Source organism: Cyrtonyx montezumae, unplaced genomic scaffold (genome assembly GCF_038088225.1).
Source record: "Cyrtonyx montezumae isolate F1298 unplaced genomic scaffold, pur_monq_1.0 scaffold_25, whole genome shotgun sequence".
Classification (NCBI taxonomy): Eukaryota; Metazoa; Chordata; class Aves; order Galliformes; family Odontophoridae; genus Cyrtonyx; species Cyrtonyx montezumae.
Genome location: NW_027071992.1, coordinates 3,376,685 through 3,394,755, shown reverse-complemented (window position 1 = coordinate 3,394,755; position 18,071 = coordinate 3,376,685). Strand labels below are relative to the sequence as shown.

At 37.3% G+C, this 18,071-nt stretch overlaps 1 protein-coding gene across 3 annotated transcripts in view; it reads left to right on the top strand.

Annotated features, from left to right (window-relative positions):
* Positions 1–18,071, top strand: part of ERBIN (erbb2 interacting protein) — a 107,180-nt gene that overhangs the window by 27,851 nt on the left and 61,258 nt on the right. For all 3 annotated transcript variants that reach the window (XM_065739769.1, XM_065739768.1, XM_065739767.1), the window contains one exon: positions 13,697–13,753. The gene's annotated coding sequence lies outside the window, so the exon portion shown is untranslated. The remainder of the gene's footprint in view (positions 1–13,696; positions 13,754–18,071) is intronic.

Sequence of the window (18,071 nt, the reverse complement as noted above, 5' to 3'; positions counted from 1 at the left end):
CTTACTACAATCCTACAGTTAATTTCCTTCACCCTATATTTGTGTTGAAGGATTCGTGATTATACCTAGTATATTGTGTAAAATAATCTTGTTGTCTAGTCCTTGTTTCCTCTCCCTACTTGAACTATCTCTGCATATGGGAATGAGGCACTATTCATCTTTTATATGTAACTGTTTCTTTTTGAGAATGATAGTGTTTCATCTGCCTCTCATCCTTGGCTAGATGAGGAAGGCTCAGTGGTCTTTTTGCTACAACTGTAACTGTGTAGAAATTAGGCCATTCTTGTAATTTAGATGCTTTACAGCTGCTAGACAGCCTTCATTTCCTCCCCACGTTTTGTGCTGAAGTAAAGATTTCAGGTAAGAAGCATTCCAGACTCATTCTACCTCTCTGTTCTCAGTTATGTATGCACTCAAATGTTTGCATTTATTCAAGAGCTGAAATACATCATTTCTAACCCAGAGACAAAAATGCTTTAGAAGCATAAAAGTAATTCTTACATCTGTAATATAGCTAATCGGAGTACAAAGAAAATTCTTGCCTTTGGATGTCAGGGAAATTGCTTGACCATTCTTTTCTGTCATTACTCTCTGCACATAGCAAAGTATAATTGTGGGCTGGTTACCACAGTTTATTTGTTTTCCTGCTGCAGAGGGCAGCAGTAAGGACATGATGCATTTCATCTCTTGAATCCCATGTTCTTATCGCACTCTTAAACTTTTATGTTTGTGTTTTTGTTTGTTGGGTACTATTTCAGGTAATAGAGAAACAAACCAGGTAAATGTCTCTGCATTAAATTTTCACATTAGAAAGACTAAGTAATGGTACCAGTCTAATTCTGCTGGTTTTATTATGCATGTTTGTACAAATATAATGCTTATAATGTGTTTTCATTTGTTTCACTGCAAGGTGGTTAAAAATTCTTTTCCAAACAGTATAATTGCCCTTTATGATGATGATGTAACCCAAAGGACTTTCAGTAAACAAACTATCATGATTCAGTATGAGTGTTGGGTGGATACATCTTCCAGCTTAAGGTGATCTAGATGTTTAGAGGAGCATGTGGTAGAGTGGAGGGAAAATACTGGTTAGCTTGATGAGCGATGTCACTTGTGAAGAGCCTGAAAATTGTAAAAATGACATTTTTTAAGCATTGTTGTGAAAGCAAAAGACAAGAAATTGAAGGAATTAATTGTATTGTAATTTGTGGGAATGAGTTGTATAGATGTTTTTAAAAAACTGATGATGTGAGAAGTCAAATTATTGAGTAAGTTTCTCCCTGTATTGTGAATGAAATAATAATTTAGGGAGGGGAATGTGAAATTAAGCTGCTTCTCTCTCTAATAGAAAGTGTGAAAAAGAAAAGATGCAAAGTCAGTGCAAGTATTAGAAATACTTTTTCTAGTAAATGGAAGAAGATTGTTAGGAAGGGTTTTGCTTTGTATGTACAGGACATGGAATAAGTGTCACTACTAGAATTCAAGGAGCAGTGGGCAGAATAGAGCTGATTTTCCCAGAAGCAATCAAAGGATGCAATAAGAACATTTGATAGATCAGTTGGTGATGGTGGTTGAGATCAAGTCCTGGTTTTATACACAGTGAATTTAAGTAAGCAGTCCCCAGAGGTTCTCATTGTTTGGAGCATTACTGTGAAATGGGAAGCACTGGGAGTGAGATGGCAACTCGGAATAGGTAAGAATGTACTAGAAAAAAGGGGACAAGCAGAAAAGTGGAGAGGAATGGATATACAAATAGTGCAGCAGTGGGATGAATGAGGCGGCAGAAGAGGTGAACATAAGGCATCAGTGTGCCCATGTGGACAAGAAGGCCAGTAACATCCTGGATTGCATCAGAAACGGTGTTGCCAGTAGGAACAGGAAAGTAATTGTCCCCCTGTAGTTAGCACTGGTGAGGATGCACCTCCAGTACTGTTACTCAGTTTTAGACCCCCCCCCCCCCCACAAGAAAGACATTGAGGCCGTGGAGCATGTTCAAAGAAGGGCAACAAAGCTGGTGAGGGATCTGGAGCACAAGTATTATGAGGAGTGGCTGAAGGAGCTGGGATTGTTTAGTCTGGAGGAGGCTCAGGGAAGACCTTATTGCTCCCTATAACTACCTGAAGGAACGTTGTAGTGAGCTGGGGGTCAGACTTCACTCATGTAATTAGTGATAGGATGAGAGGGAATGACTTCAAGCTGCACCAGGGGAGTTCGGGCTGGACGTTAACGCTACTTTGAAAGAGTGGTCAGGTGCTGAAATGTGCTGCCCAGGAAGGTGATGGAGTCACAGATGCTGAAGGTGTTCAGGGAATGTTTGGATGTTGTGTCGAGGGACGTGGTTTGGTGAGAACTATTGGTGATGGGTAGATGGTTGGACTGGGTGATCCTATGGAACTTTCCCAACCTTGGTGATTCTAAGATTCTGTGATGATTTTGGGTTTCTCAACCTTTATTAAGGATTTTATCATTGATTAGAAGGATCACGTGTACAGTAGTAAAATGTCTGAGAAAACATGGACTGCTGATAGAAGTCATATAAGCAAGCCAACCTTTTATTTTTTTTTTAACTTATTCTCCTTTTTATTCCAATACCTCTCAGGGGGAATCTGTATCTATAATAGTTTTATGGGAAAGCTGGACTATGTACTTGGCCTTAAAGCACAAACGTAAATGTGTCGAATTATTTTATCCATGACATTATCAGTCTGTCTATGTTCTGATCCTTTAATGGTATTAAAATGGAAGCTGGTATCTAGGATGGAATTAGTCCATTAATCTCACTACTGAGCTTTAATACTGAGAATTTTTTTCCCTACTAAAAAGAAACGTTTTCCTTTTTCAGCAAACCTTTTGGAGCAGTTAAGTTGCAGTAGTTTCAGTATCTTACTGCTACACAGAATATTGGCTAGGAATATCATCTAATATAGTTCAGTAAATGCCTGATTTTCTTAGGGAAAAAAAGAAAAAGTACAATGATCTGCAGGTAATCAGATGATTTATTTTATTGATACTAAGTTTCAAGGTACAAAATTTATTTCTTTTAGACAGATTTTATATTGACTTATTGGAGAAAATCACAAAGAAATGCTGTAAATTTTGAGGGGAGGAGGGAAGAAAAGAGATTGGCTGTCTGATGTAATAATGCATTTCTTGTATTGCTGGAAGATAATGCAAAGTGGGATCGCACTTAAGAGAGTTTGGGAAGATGCATGAATATCATCTTCAAAATACATTTCAGGATTTGCAAGTTGATAGGACTTCTAACATGTGAAGGTCACGTTCCTCCAAGAGGACTCTGCAAATGATATGAGATTAGGATAGAGGAGAAACCTAGTGGTGATTTGCAGCCTACACAGGAGCAGTAATTTCTGCATGTTAGCCAGACAGCACTGTGTTGGTCTAGATCAAGTTAAATAAGAAGCCTCAAGGAACTGGAGAAAACAACTCTCACTGTAACCTCATTATCAGAGGGCATGCTGCAAGCTTGTATTCTGTTCTTTTTCAGAAAATGTCATCTTCTACCTGTTGTCATAAAAGAATAATCATTCTTGCTTTGTCTGATTCAGAAGTTTTCTAATGGTTTTCAGTTATTTCAATTTGAGTGGTATTTTTTTTAGGACAGGAAAAAAATAGAGTGTTTTGCAATCACTTTAACATTGTTTTCCCTGAATTTATTAAGAGCTGGGAATGAATTACACCACAGTTACATCAGTTGAAATGGTAGAAATTTTTCCTATCTTTATAAATTGTTTGGTTTTTAGTTCAGGCGACTTGCAGCCCTAGGTTTTAATCCTGCTATATAGAAAATAATATAGAGTGATTGTATAGCTCCATGCCATCTATAAAATAAATCAATTGTTGTAGAACAGTTTTCACCTGAATGTGAGTTGTCTTTGAAGGCACCCACATCCACATTACAAAATTATATTGTAACAAGTGATGATCTGCACTATTCATCGCTGATTCTCAGACAGGTAGTGGGGCTAAGGCATAGTGTCCATATATTGGTTCAAACTGTGAGATTAAGCAGAAGCATTAATCTTTTCAAGAGTAATGTGATAATGTCACAGAAAAAACAGATCATAACTCAGTGGCAAATGGCACATGCCTTTGTGAAGTGTAGCAGACTAAAAATATATTTTGGTATGATGTTGTATATGGTTAGTCATAAGCAGTAGCTGTTAAGGTTAGTTAAGAATTTAATAAAACTTCAAGGAGGAAACTTGAGCTTCCAGACAGATACCTGTTCAGTTGTTCAGATCTTACTAAAAAGCTTTAATTACATACTTAAGTGTTTTTTATTTTTTTAATTCATCTTCCTACGATTCTTCTTTGCTGCTGCTCTACTGCCTGGGTTCTTTTTTGTATGTACAAGTGTATTGTTCTGTTTTCTGCCTTTGAGAGCACTGACATTCAGGAGCTGTTCTTTACAATGTGCGCATGAGATAATGATACATTTGGATGTGCCCAGTACTTGACAGTCGAAGCTTCACAAAGTATCTGACAATTCTATTTTCTTTAAATCTACCTAATCAAGCAAAAGGACCCAAATCTTTTTTCAGTCATTTTGTATTTTGGAGTGTGGTGAGGTTAATGTCACTTCTAACTATGAATGTTGGGCAATTCTGCAAGCAAGTTTTCAGATTGCTAATTTTATCAGTAATCAAACTGGTCAATGATGTCTTATAATTGAATTTAGCAAAGTAGTGAGGAACAAAAGAAATGCAGGAGGAAGTAAAAGATTTGTAAAAGCAGTTGTTAATTGGAAAGTTACGCTTTGCCATATGTGTTGGGGGAAGTGACATCTGAAAATAGATTCCAGTGTGGCTCAAATAGCACCACTCACCTCTGCTCTGGAAGGAAAAGGAACTCAGGAATACCCTAACAATGACTTGGCTGGTGGAGTGAGAGCTATTATTAAGTGTACAATTATAGCAACTGCTTGCTGATACTTTCTATTATTTAAACAATTTTAATTTAAAATCCGTGGTACAAAACTATGTGTCTTAAGTATGGGAAATGCCACATAGGGGAGATAACAATTCAGCTGATTACTAACAGCTGTTTACTAATCTATTTTCAGAAAACTGCTGGATGATTTTTATTCTAACAGCTTAGTCTTGTGTATTTTCAGCACAATTTGATAAATGTAAATACAAAGTGTTAGACTGTTAAGGTAATACTAGCTCAAGCTAATTTAAATATAAAGCCTCGAAGTGTTGAGTTAATCACACCTGTAATCTCCAGACTAACCATAAAAGGCCACAGGCACAGAATAAATTCATGCAATTAATGTGCTACTAACATTACCAGTGTCTGTAAAACATACAGTCTGAATTCTTTGTGTAAATTTTTCTTCTACTGTATCTCTCTGCAGTCTTCTGTATTTTGTGAAGCTGAAACCCCACTTGGGTCCAATTTTCTGCATAAGCAGTGGTATAAATGGCAAGGGGTATGCCTGTGTTACTAAAGTGCGTTCAGAGTGTATCTGTTTTAGTAGGTTTAAAATTGAGGGCTGTGTACTTTACAGTTCCAAGTAATGGAGTATAAGTACTAAGTTATACATCTGGATTGCTGGAAACCTACACTCAGTGTTCAAGAGGACCCAGACTTCCAGTGATCTGTATTTTAGGTCAGTAGTGCTCATTCTGTGGCAGTCTTTTGGTCATTTGGGATGACTTGTCCTGGAATTTGACTGTTCCATGAGTTGTTGTTGGGAAATTCAGTATGCAGCTAGATACAGTGCTCAGTATATTTTTCTAGAGGTGCTTATTCACTTATTCTTCATTTTTTCTTGTTTCTGTTCATCTTTACTGTGTTGCTAGAGTACTTCTGTCTTCCTTACCTGAAGTAGTTAATAGATTATCTACGTTAATGAGTCACCATCTGCTTGATGCAATATCCAGCCAATTGCTCCTTGTTCACAGCACTGTGGGTGTTGGGTGCCACTAGCATTTTACACACACCCATGCACCGCGTAAGATACATTGCCATGTCTAAGTACTGTGCAAATAAACTTAGATATGTCCCTCCCAGAAGTACTTCAGTATGTATTAGAAATTATAAACAATATGTGGGTGAGATGGAGTAGGGAAAAGGGTTTGTGTGATAAAGGGCAGTGGGGAAAAAGCACTGATGGTCTTGTTAATAATGTCATATGAGTCAATCACCTATTTAATTTAGATCAAATGGTTTAGATAGTTCTAATGCATTCTGGTGTAGTTTATTGTGGGTGGATGACTGCTTCACGTTTTCAATTACAAATCTTACTTCTGGATAAATAAGTCTCTGAGTATTCCTATTTTCTTAGTCATTTGTTTACCAAATATTTCCTTTCCTGTCATCGGTCTCTCCTGGGCTGCTGTGAAAGGAGGCAAAGGTATGAACATGTTTGCTGTGGCTAACAAGCAGGCCTCAAAAACCGTGACCATCTGTATCTGTTACTGTCTGTCTAGGATACACATGCTGATGAGGAAACTTCTTGAAATAGAGAGAGGGAGAAGGTAAAAAGGAGAGGGTTCACAGTCAAAGGGTGAGGGCAGCAGGTCTAATAGTTCTCTAATAGATTTGCAACCACTCTTGTTATGCTAATGTCTTGCCAAATTGTTTGTGATGCTAATTGGCCTCCTGATGTGAAGTAGGTAGTCCAGTTCTCTAAAGTAGGTAGCAGTTCTGTAGCTGCAGTGGCAATACTTGAAACCGCTGAAGGGTTGTCTTAACCTACAAGGAATTAGTATTTATTTTTTGTTCTAGATTTAGTAAAAAAAAAAAAGAAAAAGAAAAAAAAAAGAAAAAAACAAACCTAAGAAAACCATAACCCGTTTTTCCCTTTTAATTCCTATGTTGAGTCAAGCTGGTTTACCACTAATAGTAAAGCTATCTCAGGCTTAATGAGACTTTGATGTAGCATGCAAAAGTGAGCTAGCAAAAATGTCACTTGGTAAACATGGCTTTGTAGAGAGTTCTGATAGTTAAAGGAATGCAGCTCTATCTGTTGAAAGTCCCTCTGGTTTGGAGGTACCTAATCATCATCTGTGAGGCCAAGGTAAGTGGTTATTTGGCCATCCTGATTGATGGCCTAGGAGGTTTTATTTCTGTTATGTGTGGTGAGTTTCTTGGTGTTTTACTACTATGTTGTATACTGCAGAGACAGAAAACAAATGGATTTCAAAACAGATAGTAAACATGTTTGTTTTGTGTTTAGATGCTTTGGTTTAAAATCTTGCTAAAAATCATAAGAATTAAGTTTTGAATATAAAACTCACAGCATAATGTCTTTATTTTCTACTTTTTCTGGCACTAATTCTTGCTATTTGAACTAATTGCAGTACCAAAATCAGTAAACATTAGTTAAACATTATATAAAATAATCCTCCTCAGATTCTCTGCAAAGAAATTTTGGTTTACAGAGAGTAATAATTCACAAGTCTATGAACACTGCCTCTTCTTTGGTGATTTTACTGATCATTAACTATAAACTAGTAACCAATGACTAGTGATTTGTCTAATTTCGTTTCTGTCAATTGATACATAGTCGTTCTATAAATAAGCATTCATTTTATTTAATTGAAGGAAAAGAAGCTGGAATTGCTGAGAGAGATTAAATGGTGTCGATCATGAATTGAGGAAGGATTGAATTAATGATTATTCAGCTGTTTCAGTAAGAATCAAAAAAGATATCCTGGATAGGAGCCATGTCAACTAGATAATTTTGCTAAAACAGAAGCGAGAAAGCATGGAGCTCCACTGTTTGTAGAAAACACTCTCTTAATTTTTTTCCACTGGAAATTTTCCAGGTAAGCCAGCTGACCTTCCTGTTGTACACATTAACATGGACCTTAGCTCAGAAATGACATTTGACTTTGATGCTTCATCTAGTGTTGGAATTGGCCCTGTTGTGTTTACTGTTAAGTGGGCTGAATCACAGAATTGTAGGGGTTGGAAGGGACCTCCAGAGATCATGGAGTCCAACCCCCTGCCAAAACAGCTCCCTAGCCCAGGTTGCACAGGTAGGCGTCCAGGCGGGTCTGGAACGTCTCCAGAGAAGGAGACTCCACCACCTCTCTGTGCAGCTGTGCCACTGCTCCATCACTGCACTGGGAAGAAGTTCCCACGCACATTTGTGCGGAACTTGTGTGCTTCAGTTCATGAAATGGCCACAAACAACATGATCTGGAGAGAGCCCTTGTAGCTTCTATTATTTGTCAGTTTAAACTACTAGGGGGAGTGGAGAATACCTATCTGCAACAGCTTCTATTGGTATTCTATATACAGTTATTTATGGCTGATGAAGATATATGCATTGAGTTTTTTAGGAACTTTTCAGACCACGTCTGTGAGACTTAAGCTTCGAGAAATGGGCATCTGGGTGCATGAAGGTTCCTTGTAGTTCTAATAGTTGAGAATCTCTTCCTATCTGGTACATTTGCATTATATCAGTTTTTTCATGACTAAGATTAAACTGAACAACACTGGTTGTTCTGGCACTGATTGCATTATAAAGGGGAATTTTGAACTCCTGATAATTTCTTTAAGTCCTAAGTATCTTTGTTCTGCTCCAAAATGCACATATCATTAGATAATGTGAAAATCGAGGGCTTTTACACCTATGTCCACAATATTAATAAGGACAATATGAAAATAGTAGGGTTTTTTGATTGTTTGTTTAAACTGTGATCAAATTTCTAGTTTCCATTTATGTCTTGGAAATCAGTTTGAAGTGTTCTTCTTCGTTGACAAGCTTCCTAAGAGGAAACAGTGAACAAGAAGACAAATCAGATGATCTGTTTGCATAGTTGCAGGTATGAGTGTGTTTCCATAGCTGTCTTAAGTGCTCTTCTGGTATCGTAGGTAATAAAGTTCTGTTATTCTGAGTGTTAGGCATTTTATTCAGTTTTAAGGTAGTTAAAAATATGCTTACAAAAGAGTAGATGTCCTGGCAAAACAAACTTATTTGTATTAATAGTAAATCATATTAAAATGCAACTCATATGGCAGTTTGGCCAGTCATGGGACTTTGACAGTTCCTTCTCATTGCTACTGATTAACACAGCAGTACCCCTTGGCAGAGCACTTACTGGAGGTATGTCCCCTGCAGAACACCAATGGTATTGCCAAATACAGGTTATTTTGAGGCAGTCTGGAAGCAAATACAGATGTTTGTGTACTTGCAGAGAATGTGCCATCAACTGTTGCTTCCCTGTGTTGAAGGATTCTTGCTGTCAGCAGCTGTGACACAGTTATTACTAGGTTAGGAGTCTTCAAAAAAGTCAGCCTTACCACTTAAGGCAGTGTATCATAGTTAACATCATAGAATACTCCACCCAAGAGAAGTAGAAAGATAGTGAAGCGCTTAGAGTTTGTCAAATTTTTGTCAATAAGGGAGCCCACAAAGCAAGGTGGTTTCTTTGTTTTGCTGTAAATGTGTAGCTTTGGTACACTGAAGGAATGAGAAGCAGTGAGAGACTGACAGCAACAATACTTGCTTTCAAGGAAAACAAGAGGCTTTTTCTGAGAATAGTCTCTAACACTTTTGCCTCCCTACTCTGCCCTTCCCTGTTACTCAAGTGTAGAATTCTGAAATTATCAAATATGTATGTGAAATATCTGTTTGATTTCAAAGGGTACGATTCAGAGACATAAATATTTTGCTAGCTGCATTTACCTTATGTTCCACACTTAACCATATGATATTGTTTTCTCAAATCTAGCTCACTATTAAGGCACAAATTTTGAACCAATCTAGAAGGCTATGATTGAGTTAAAATCTTGCTAGTAACCACTGACAGTAAAATTCCTTTATTATTGTCATATGTGAAACAGTTGTGCGTTCCATATATACTCTCCCAGTACTTGCTGAAAATTATTTGCTATTTTTAAACTGATCCAGCACAGTCCATAATCATCAGAGCTTACCCCTCTGTGGTACTTCTGATCGTAATACAGCCAAGTCTTAGAAATGATCTAGAAATGTGTTTGTTTTTTCTCTGAGCTTAATATGATGTGTATATGGAAGTTTAGCATGGAATCTACCAGGTTTTTTTATTATTATTATTACTGGATAATTGATATCTTTGTGCAGACAAAACCTACTTCATTGGGAAAGTGATACTAGCTGTGCATGAAGTTGCCCTTCCTTAGTCTCCTTTGGAATCTCTCATTTCCCTTGTTCAGAGGAAAACAGTGTAACTGATCTCACTGCCCTAAAATTGTTCCTGTTTTACAAGGATTTTAGTTGCAGTGCAGGGTTCATTTATGCTCAGCTTGTCTGTGCTATGGATAATCTTACTAAGTCTAAAGTATTTTTAGCTAAACATACTGTTGTTGTCATTGAACATGAATGGATGTTTAGAGGATGAGCACAGATAATCCAACCACTGCAATGCTCTTTCTAGAATTATTGAAATAAATAATTCTATTTTTACTGTTTTTATTGTTTTAAATGGAAGATGATGGTTACCATAGGCTAAAGGCTGCCTGAAATGTCTCTGAAAAAAAACAATTTTCAAAATACTTCTTTTCAGCCCTACCTTAGATGAAAGGCTTGAATATTGTGGCTCCCCCTTCTCCTATTTTCTTTCCCCTCAACAAGTTGGAGAAAGGAAAAACTGCTTGGGAGTTATTTGTTATCATGCAGCTAACTCTGAACTGTAACCCTTATTTCCTCAACTTTTATTTTCAAATTTGCCACCAGCATTCTGGGTCTATCAATAGCTTTTCAGAGTCTTCCAAGAAGCTATTCAGAGAATTTGAGGTGAAATCTTATTTGCATGAAGACTGAAGTAAGAAAGAAGTGTACTGAGACAACTGCAGACATCACTGGTCTAAGACCAATGACAATCTGGAAGTGAGGTATGGATGTGAACAGTATGCAATGTGGTGGTGAGAATCACAATTCAGTAGGGGTTGGAAGGGACCTCCAGAGATCATGGAGTCCAGCCCCCTGCCAAAGCAGCTCCCTAGCCCAGGTTGCACAGGTAGGCGTCCAGGCGGGTCTGGAACGTCTGCAGAGAAGGAGACTCCACCACCTCTCTGTGCAGCTGTGCCACTGCTCCGTCACTGCACTGGGAAGGAGTTCCCACACACATTTGTGTGGAACTTCCTATGCACTGCAGTACACCAGCAATCAATTTAGCAAGCGTTTTCTAACAGAGGTAGAGTGATAGGGTTAAGCACAAGGAAGGGTAGGAAAACAACACATAGTAATTCTCCCAGTGCTCAGGGAAAGCAGAGTCTCTCTCATTTAGCGCCTTGTAAGTCAGAGAAGTCTGGTGGAATACAGAGGCTCAGTATGCTGTGGATGATACCGTGTGCTCTAGGAGGTTTAAATAAGATTTTCTTAGGTACTTTATATTTTAATTTATCACTAGCTATCTAAAGCACCTGTTACTTCAGATAAGTAGGGAAGTGACTTTATAAGCTAGTTGAAATTATGGTTCATGGTTACTCTGGATTCATAAGAATACCTTGGCCTCTTTTCTTTGGGAATTTGTTGTGCTTTTCAGTGAACTGGACCTGTCAGTGGGACTGCATGAAAGCCTAGAGTAGAGTCTCTCCTACTCTGGAGAGTCACCAGCACTTAGACTGCAGCCACACTACATTCCTGGCTGAGTAGTTAAAGTACTCTCTTCTGTTGTGGACTCATTCATCTGATTTAGCATCAGTTTCAAGTGCTGTTGAAGTAATGTCATATGCGGTGATCTCATTGTTTCTTGTCTAATTCTGTAATGGTTACATTTTGTTCTGTATATAGTTCCTTAATCTTTATGGCATACATACACATACCAATTCCTGTAGTATCTTCTCTGGAGAATTGGAATCTGATCAGTTCCTTTTATTTGGTTTTGAAGTCTGCAAGCATTTCATGGTTTGCTAATGGCTCCCTACCACTGGAATTTATTCTCCTAGGCATTTGAGCATTGGCAGCCTAACAGGTGTCAGGAAATGATGCAAGAGTAATCCCTTTTGTTTGTTTTTGTAATTATTGTGGAGCTAACTATTTCCTTAGTTTTTCTAATTTGAATGTTCTACCTGCCATGCCTTGACTGTCTGCCTTTCTGTTTTCAGTGGAATAGTCATCTTACTGTCAAGTCCAGCCTTGCGCTATGGTTTTCTTTGGGTTAATTCTGTTTATCTTAGCAGAGCTGTTGCAAGCCTGTATTTCTGCCATTTTAAAGCTTTGTGTACAGCACCTTGAAATAGGTTTTGTACAAATTAAATAGCTTTTCAATAGGAGCACAGAGCCACTAGAAGGGAGTGAATCAAGCAGATGTGACAGTTTGACATAGGCATCCCAGAGTTCTGAATCTGTTTTGATCCTTACTGGCTTTCTTAATCTTTTAAAAATTGTTTTGAGTGCTGCTGCTATGTTTTTCTGATGCTGGCTAAACTGATAAATCTTTTTTTTTTTTTTTTGTCATCAGGAAGCTAAATAGTCTTGAGACTTTAATATTTTACCTCTATTTCTTTTATCCCTTGTTTGCATACCCTCATTGTCGCTCTACTGAGAATATATGAATTATATTTATCCAGTATAGTACATTGGAATGCCTTTGGTATGAGTGTACTAAATGGTACCAATGACTGTTGAATGAAGAACCGGGGCAATAACATGTGAAAGCTGATCATAGCACAATCCTGTTGTGCTGATCCTGGCTTCTTAACAAATTAATCATTCTGTAATGGTGCTGCTGCTTACTTCTTACTCAAACCAGCTTTCAGTCCTCCTAGAACAACTTTGATTTTGAATCCCTCTTCAGAATTTATGGGGATGCATTTGTGATAGCTTTTATGGTGGGCTGATTCTGCTTTCTATTGGAATTAAATGAACTATAATTACGTTTATGGGTTCTTCCTTTGAATGAAGATATTAGCTTTGCTTCGCACAATTTTACATTTTTCTAGGTATTATGAGTTTGACAGATTGTTCTGCCATGATTCAACTCCTTAACTGTTGTGCATGATTTTATATTCAGTCAGAAGATACATCCATACATACAGATACTTAATCCCTGTGAAGATGCATACTACTTCTATCTTTTTGTAGGCCAACATTGCACTTTGCATAGGTCCAGCCAGCAATTTTGAATGTACTGAGTGTTTTTGTTTCTGATTGTTTTATGTTGGTGACAGTAGCAATAGTTATCTGCTATATATTACTTGGCAACTTTATTTAAAAAGTAATATTAATTAAAACGAAATAAATTATTAATAATGAAAAAATAATTAAATTTAATTAAATTAGTATTATGGGATGTATTATTTTCTTAACTTTCTTGAGAACTGTGTGCAAGAAATATCTAGTACTAGGGACTTATTAAATGCAGCAATTGAATGTGAATTAGAAATGAAACAGCTTTATAGACACAATGCTATGAAGTGAAAATTAAAGTTTGAAGAAAGACAGTGATATTCTCTGCTATAAACAAAATCATATCCCTCTAAAAGTTTGTATGTATTCTTACCATTTTTGGGAAACCTTTTGAGGTATTGTAGTACTACAGTAGGTTCTGAACTACTGCAGTAATGCTACAGTAATCTCCAAATTAAAATTCACAGAGGTACGACTTTTTTTTTTTTTTTTTTAGAGCAAACAATGCTAAAAGCAAAATAAATACCCAATGCAACGAGGTATCAGTTTGTTGTTATCTAGTATGGGTAGGTGTGACTAAAATTTTCCTACCTTTGTTTTAAACAGAATGTTGGCTTTGAAAGCTCAGGGAAGAAGCAGCAGGGAGAAGGAAGTAACACAGTGGTAAGTACTGTATTTCTGTTTCCTTTGCATTGCAGAATGTTTACATATTGATTCTTTTCTTTTTCATTTGCCCTCAGTAATTACTTCTAAAGCACCTGAATTTTATTGCATGAGCTCTCATGTTGTTCCAAAGCTTTTTTGTTGCATCTGTCAGCTGAAGAGTATATTTACGTGCAATTGTGCATAAGTATAAAAGGGAAAATTTATTAAACTAAGCTACAGAATAGTAATTTTCTGTTTTGAAGACAAACGTCCATTACTAAATGTTTTTGTCTGTGGAATTTTAGCATTTTATACTGCTTTTGAGAAGAAATTTATTTATTTCTTAAGAAACTTGAGTGCATTTAAAAATAAGAGATAAAAGATGCTTGAAAACATGTTTGGAATACTTGTTGGGCCTCTTACTATCCATTTTAATGGTTTTCACAGGAGGATGTTAAGTCATATTTTCTTTTCAAAGCACATCTTCAGAGTGGACTTTTTATTTTCTTTAAATGATGCCAGTTTTGATGATACTAAGTTGATTTTTGTATGGTAAGATGCTAGATGCAAATATTCCTTATTAATTAAAAAGACTATCCAGCAGAGTATTTCATCTCTAGAACTTCTGTATGAATTTGTGTAGTGCTTTCCCACCCTCTCCAGTAAAGCGAACTAACCAAACACCTCACCTTTACCTCTGCCCCACCCTCCCACACACAACAGCTGCTTCCATCTACTTTGATTTTGTTAAGTGTTATTCAGTTTGTGAAAATGCTAATAAGTATTGACACATCACTGACTGTAATTATGAGACTTACTATAAAATAGAAGTTTTAAAACATACAGAATCTTCTGAGCATTTTATTTGACATTGCTACAGCTGAGGGAGATATAATTGTTATGTGCAAGCTTTTTTTTTTTTACATTGCTTTGTGTGTTGTCTACAATGCAGTGGGCTTTCTGTACATTAGCATTTTCTATTGAGCTAAGAAACTGCTGTTGCTGTGATGCTTTGGCTGAGTTTACCTCCCTGTAAGGACTGTTGCTTTATATAGGCAAATGTCCTGCAGTGCCTCTTCTCTTTTTCTTCCCATATGCTGGTTCATGTCTTTTCATTGTTGTGATAACTGGAGGAATTAAGACAGCATATCTTCCTCACTGTTTGAATAGCTGTTGACAGTATGTGATACACAGCATTTACTTGTACTGTAGATCCAGACATAGACATAATCCCTCAAAGGACTAAACCAGAAGCATAAGCGGTTTAATAAGGTTTTATACCTCTTCCAGCAGGCTTAGCATGCCTTAGTCTGGCTGCATTGTGTGTTTAATTTTCATTATTTCCTTTGTATAGAAAGTTAGGAACTCATGCTGTTTATTTCCACGAGCCTTTTCCACTTTTATAACAGAAGAAAATTGAGTTATTTAACGTAATACTTAGTAATGTAATAATTTATCCCTCCTAATGTTCTCTTAATAACACTACAAATTGGTGCCCAAAGAATATACAGTGAAGTCAAATGTCAGAATCGAATCTTGGATCTATTGCTAATCTCAGCAATATTGTTAGTGACATATGATTAGAGACCATTCTTCAGATGATGAGTTTACTTGGCTAGTGTGTCTAGTAAATGGAAATTAGTTTCTAGGACTGGCTTAGGAAAAGAGCAAAATGAAATAAGTGAAGTTACAACTACATAGAGTGCGATTATGTAGTGGCAGCTAGAGGAGCTCAGAATTCGTGTTTTTTAAATGTGAACAATTTGACAGCACAAATGCAGAAAGCATACAATTTACTTGTCTTAGTGCGTAACATTAATATAGAGTCAAAATAACAACTGTTTAAATACCTAACTGCATTTTATTATTTTACTGGTTTTCTTTATGGGGCATTTCTGTGATGCATCTTGCCTTACAATATAGATCTGTGCTCTTGTATACCACAGCCTGGTATACGAGTATTTGCCAAAAGGTTTTTTCTTAATTTAAAGCTATTTTGTTCTATTTTTACAAAGTTGTTCACTTCTTGTCATTGTTAAGCTTTTGGCATAAAAAGACCAAGAGCTGGCTGCTTTGTTATATTACTGATTTCTTCTCTGCTAATTTATTTATCTGCTAATAAAAAAATATATAGTAAGCATTTCCTTTGATATGCTTTCATGGGTTTACTTGTAGTAACTCCTTGGGTTTATTTTAGTGTAGTCAGTAATCTGCCCCCCAAGAAAAAAGTATACTTCATATGTTTGCATTTAATGAATGGTTGCTATTGTTCTGTATTTACTAACATGTTCCTCCCTCTGTTGTTACCATTCACCATTGTTGCTTCATGAATAATGCCTTTTATTTTGTTTGCTCTGAATACTGTGTGTGAGCAAGAGCAGTGTGTTTTTTGGTGTCCCTTGCCTTTGTGGGGACATGCAGCTGAACATTGTTTGCATATCAGGAGCTTTGTGTTAAAATGGTGAAACAGTTCCCAAAAACCTTCTTTATAAATCTCTTATTTGCTATTGTCTGTTCTGACTGTACTGCTTTGGTTCCTTGGTATGTATTGATCTAAGTATTTACCAGTTTCATTTAATTGTGTGATGTAACCAATCTATTTTGAACGTTTTTTAGAAGTGAAAGAAAGAAATAGCTTGGATGGGAGGCAGGAGGAAGCAAAAATACCTTAACTTGGCATTGTCACTAAAAAAGGTTTTGAAACCGCAGTCTCAGAATGGCAGTGGCATTTAGCAAGAGGCAGTTTCCTCCTAGTACACCCTTCCTTCTGATGTTTCTTGTCAGAGTCCATCAGGCTCTAGAGCAGGTCAGGGTTTCCAGGGTGCCATGTGCTCTTAGTTGCACTGGAACCCTGCTGCCCGCCCCCAGGAGGAGGGGGAGGAGTGGGGAAGCCTGAGTCTAGCCTTTGCTTCCCCTACCCCAGCTGTGTTAATGTGTTCTGATGTTGAACGTGAGATACCAGGTCATTTCTGAACTTGAATGAAGAATAGTTCTTGTAAGAGCTGAGGTCACTCTGAGTTTAAGGTGCTAAGATGTATACGATATCTCCAAACTTTTGAGGTCCAGAGCTGCCTTTTGGTGGAATATTGCTTTAAATTGTGCTGGGAGTTGTCACAGTGGTTTCTTTTACATCAAGCCGATTGACCTACATCTATGCATGTGTTGTTGAACATGTTGCTGCCTTAGGAAGACAAAAGCCTGTAACGTTTCTGAAAACAGACCACTGCTAGATTTTGCTAGTATAGAAAGTGTTATTCTTACAATTAATTAATGTAGGAGGAATAGTGTTTTTTGTTTGTTTGGTGGATAAAATGGAATTCTTGGGGGGGAAAAAAGCATGCATTTTTCCATAATTGTTTCGGTATTAATTTGTTGGGGTTTCTGTCCATTGGCCACATAAAAGACTTCGTATGTTGAACTGCTGTGCCTCCTTCTCCTCACTGTCCTTTTCCTGTACTTACACATCCCCAGCTCCATAATTCTGTGCTCATTTGTAGGCACTGGAGTGGACTGGAGGAATTCTGACCAGAAATCTTTCTGTGGAGCTGTGCTTGCCTTTCTGTGTGAGCATCTGATCGCTGGTTTCTTTTTCAGCATTGTTGCTGATGTAACTGGTAAACATCCTTCTGAAACGCTTTGGGGAAAGGGGGAAGTGCTTTCACCAGCTTGCAGCATGAATGTTCACATCCTGTTAGCATCAGGCAGGAAATCTAAACGACCCACGATACAGTGCTATTGCTTTTAAAACAAATTAGCAGGGACGAGGAACAAAAGGACTGTGAGCTTAGATTCTGCATGAAACAACCAAGAGTTCAGAATTCTCAGAGCAATGTGGTACCTTTGTGTGTGTTGTTTTTTTGTTTTTTAATGCTCATGAAATCACAGCAAGACATATGGTTAAACAAAAATGTCCTGTGGGTCTCTGGTAGATGCCTGGGTGCTGTTGGGCTGTAAATGTTCAGATGACGGCAGTGTACAGGAATGAGTGAAGTCTCTTTGGGTGGTGTGCACTCATCTGAATTATCAGTCTGTAGTGGTATTCAACCCTGCTGCTGGTCTTTCTTTCAGTGATCATGACCTTTCAAACTGATGCTTTGCTTTTCTGCTAGCAGTGATTTTTATTCTGTTTAAAGACATCTCAGGCTTACAGATTCAGCCTGCTGTCGTTACAGCCTGCAGATTTGCTAAAACTATAGTGTTTGCTTTGCCCTAAGTTCTCCAGTGACTTTATCTGAATATTGTATTAATTATACTGTAATCTCTAGTTATTACTTCACTGTATTTTATTAGCATCAGTCAGCACTGAAATTCCATCTCTAGTTAGCAAGACTGATGA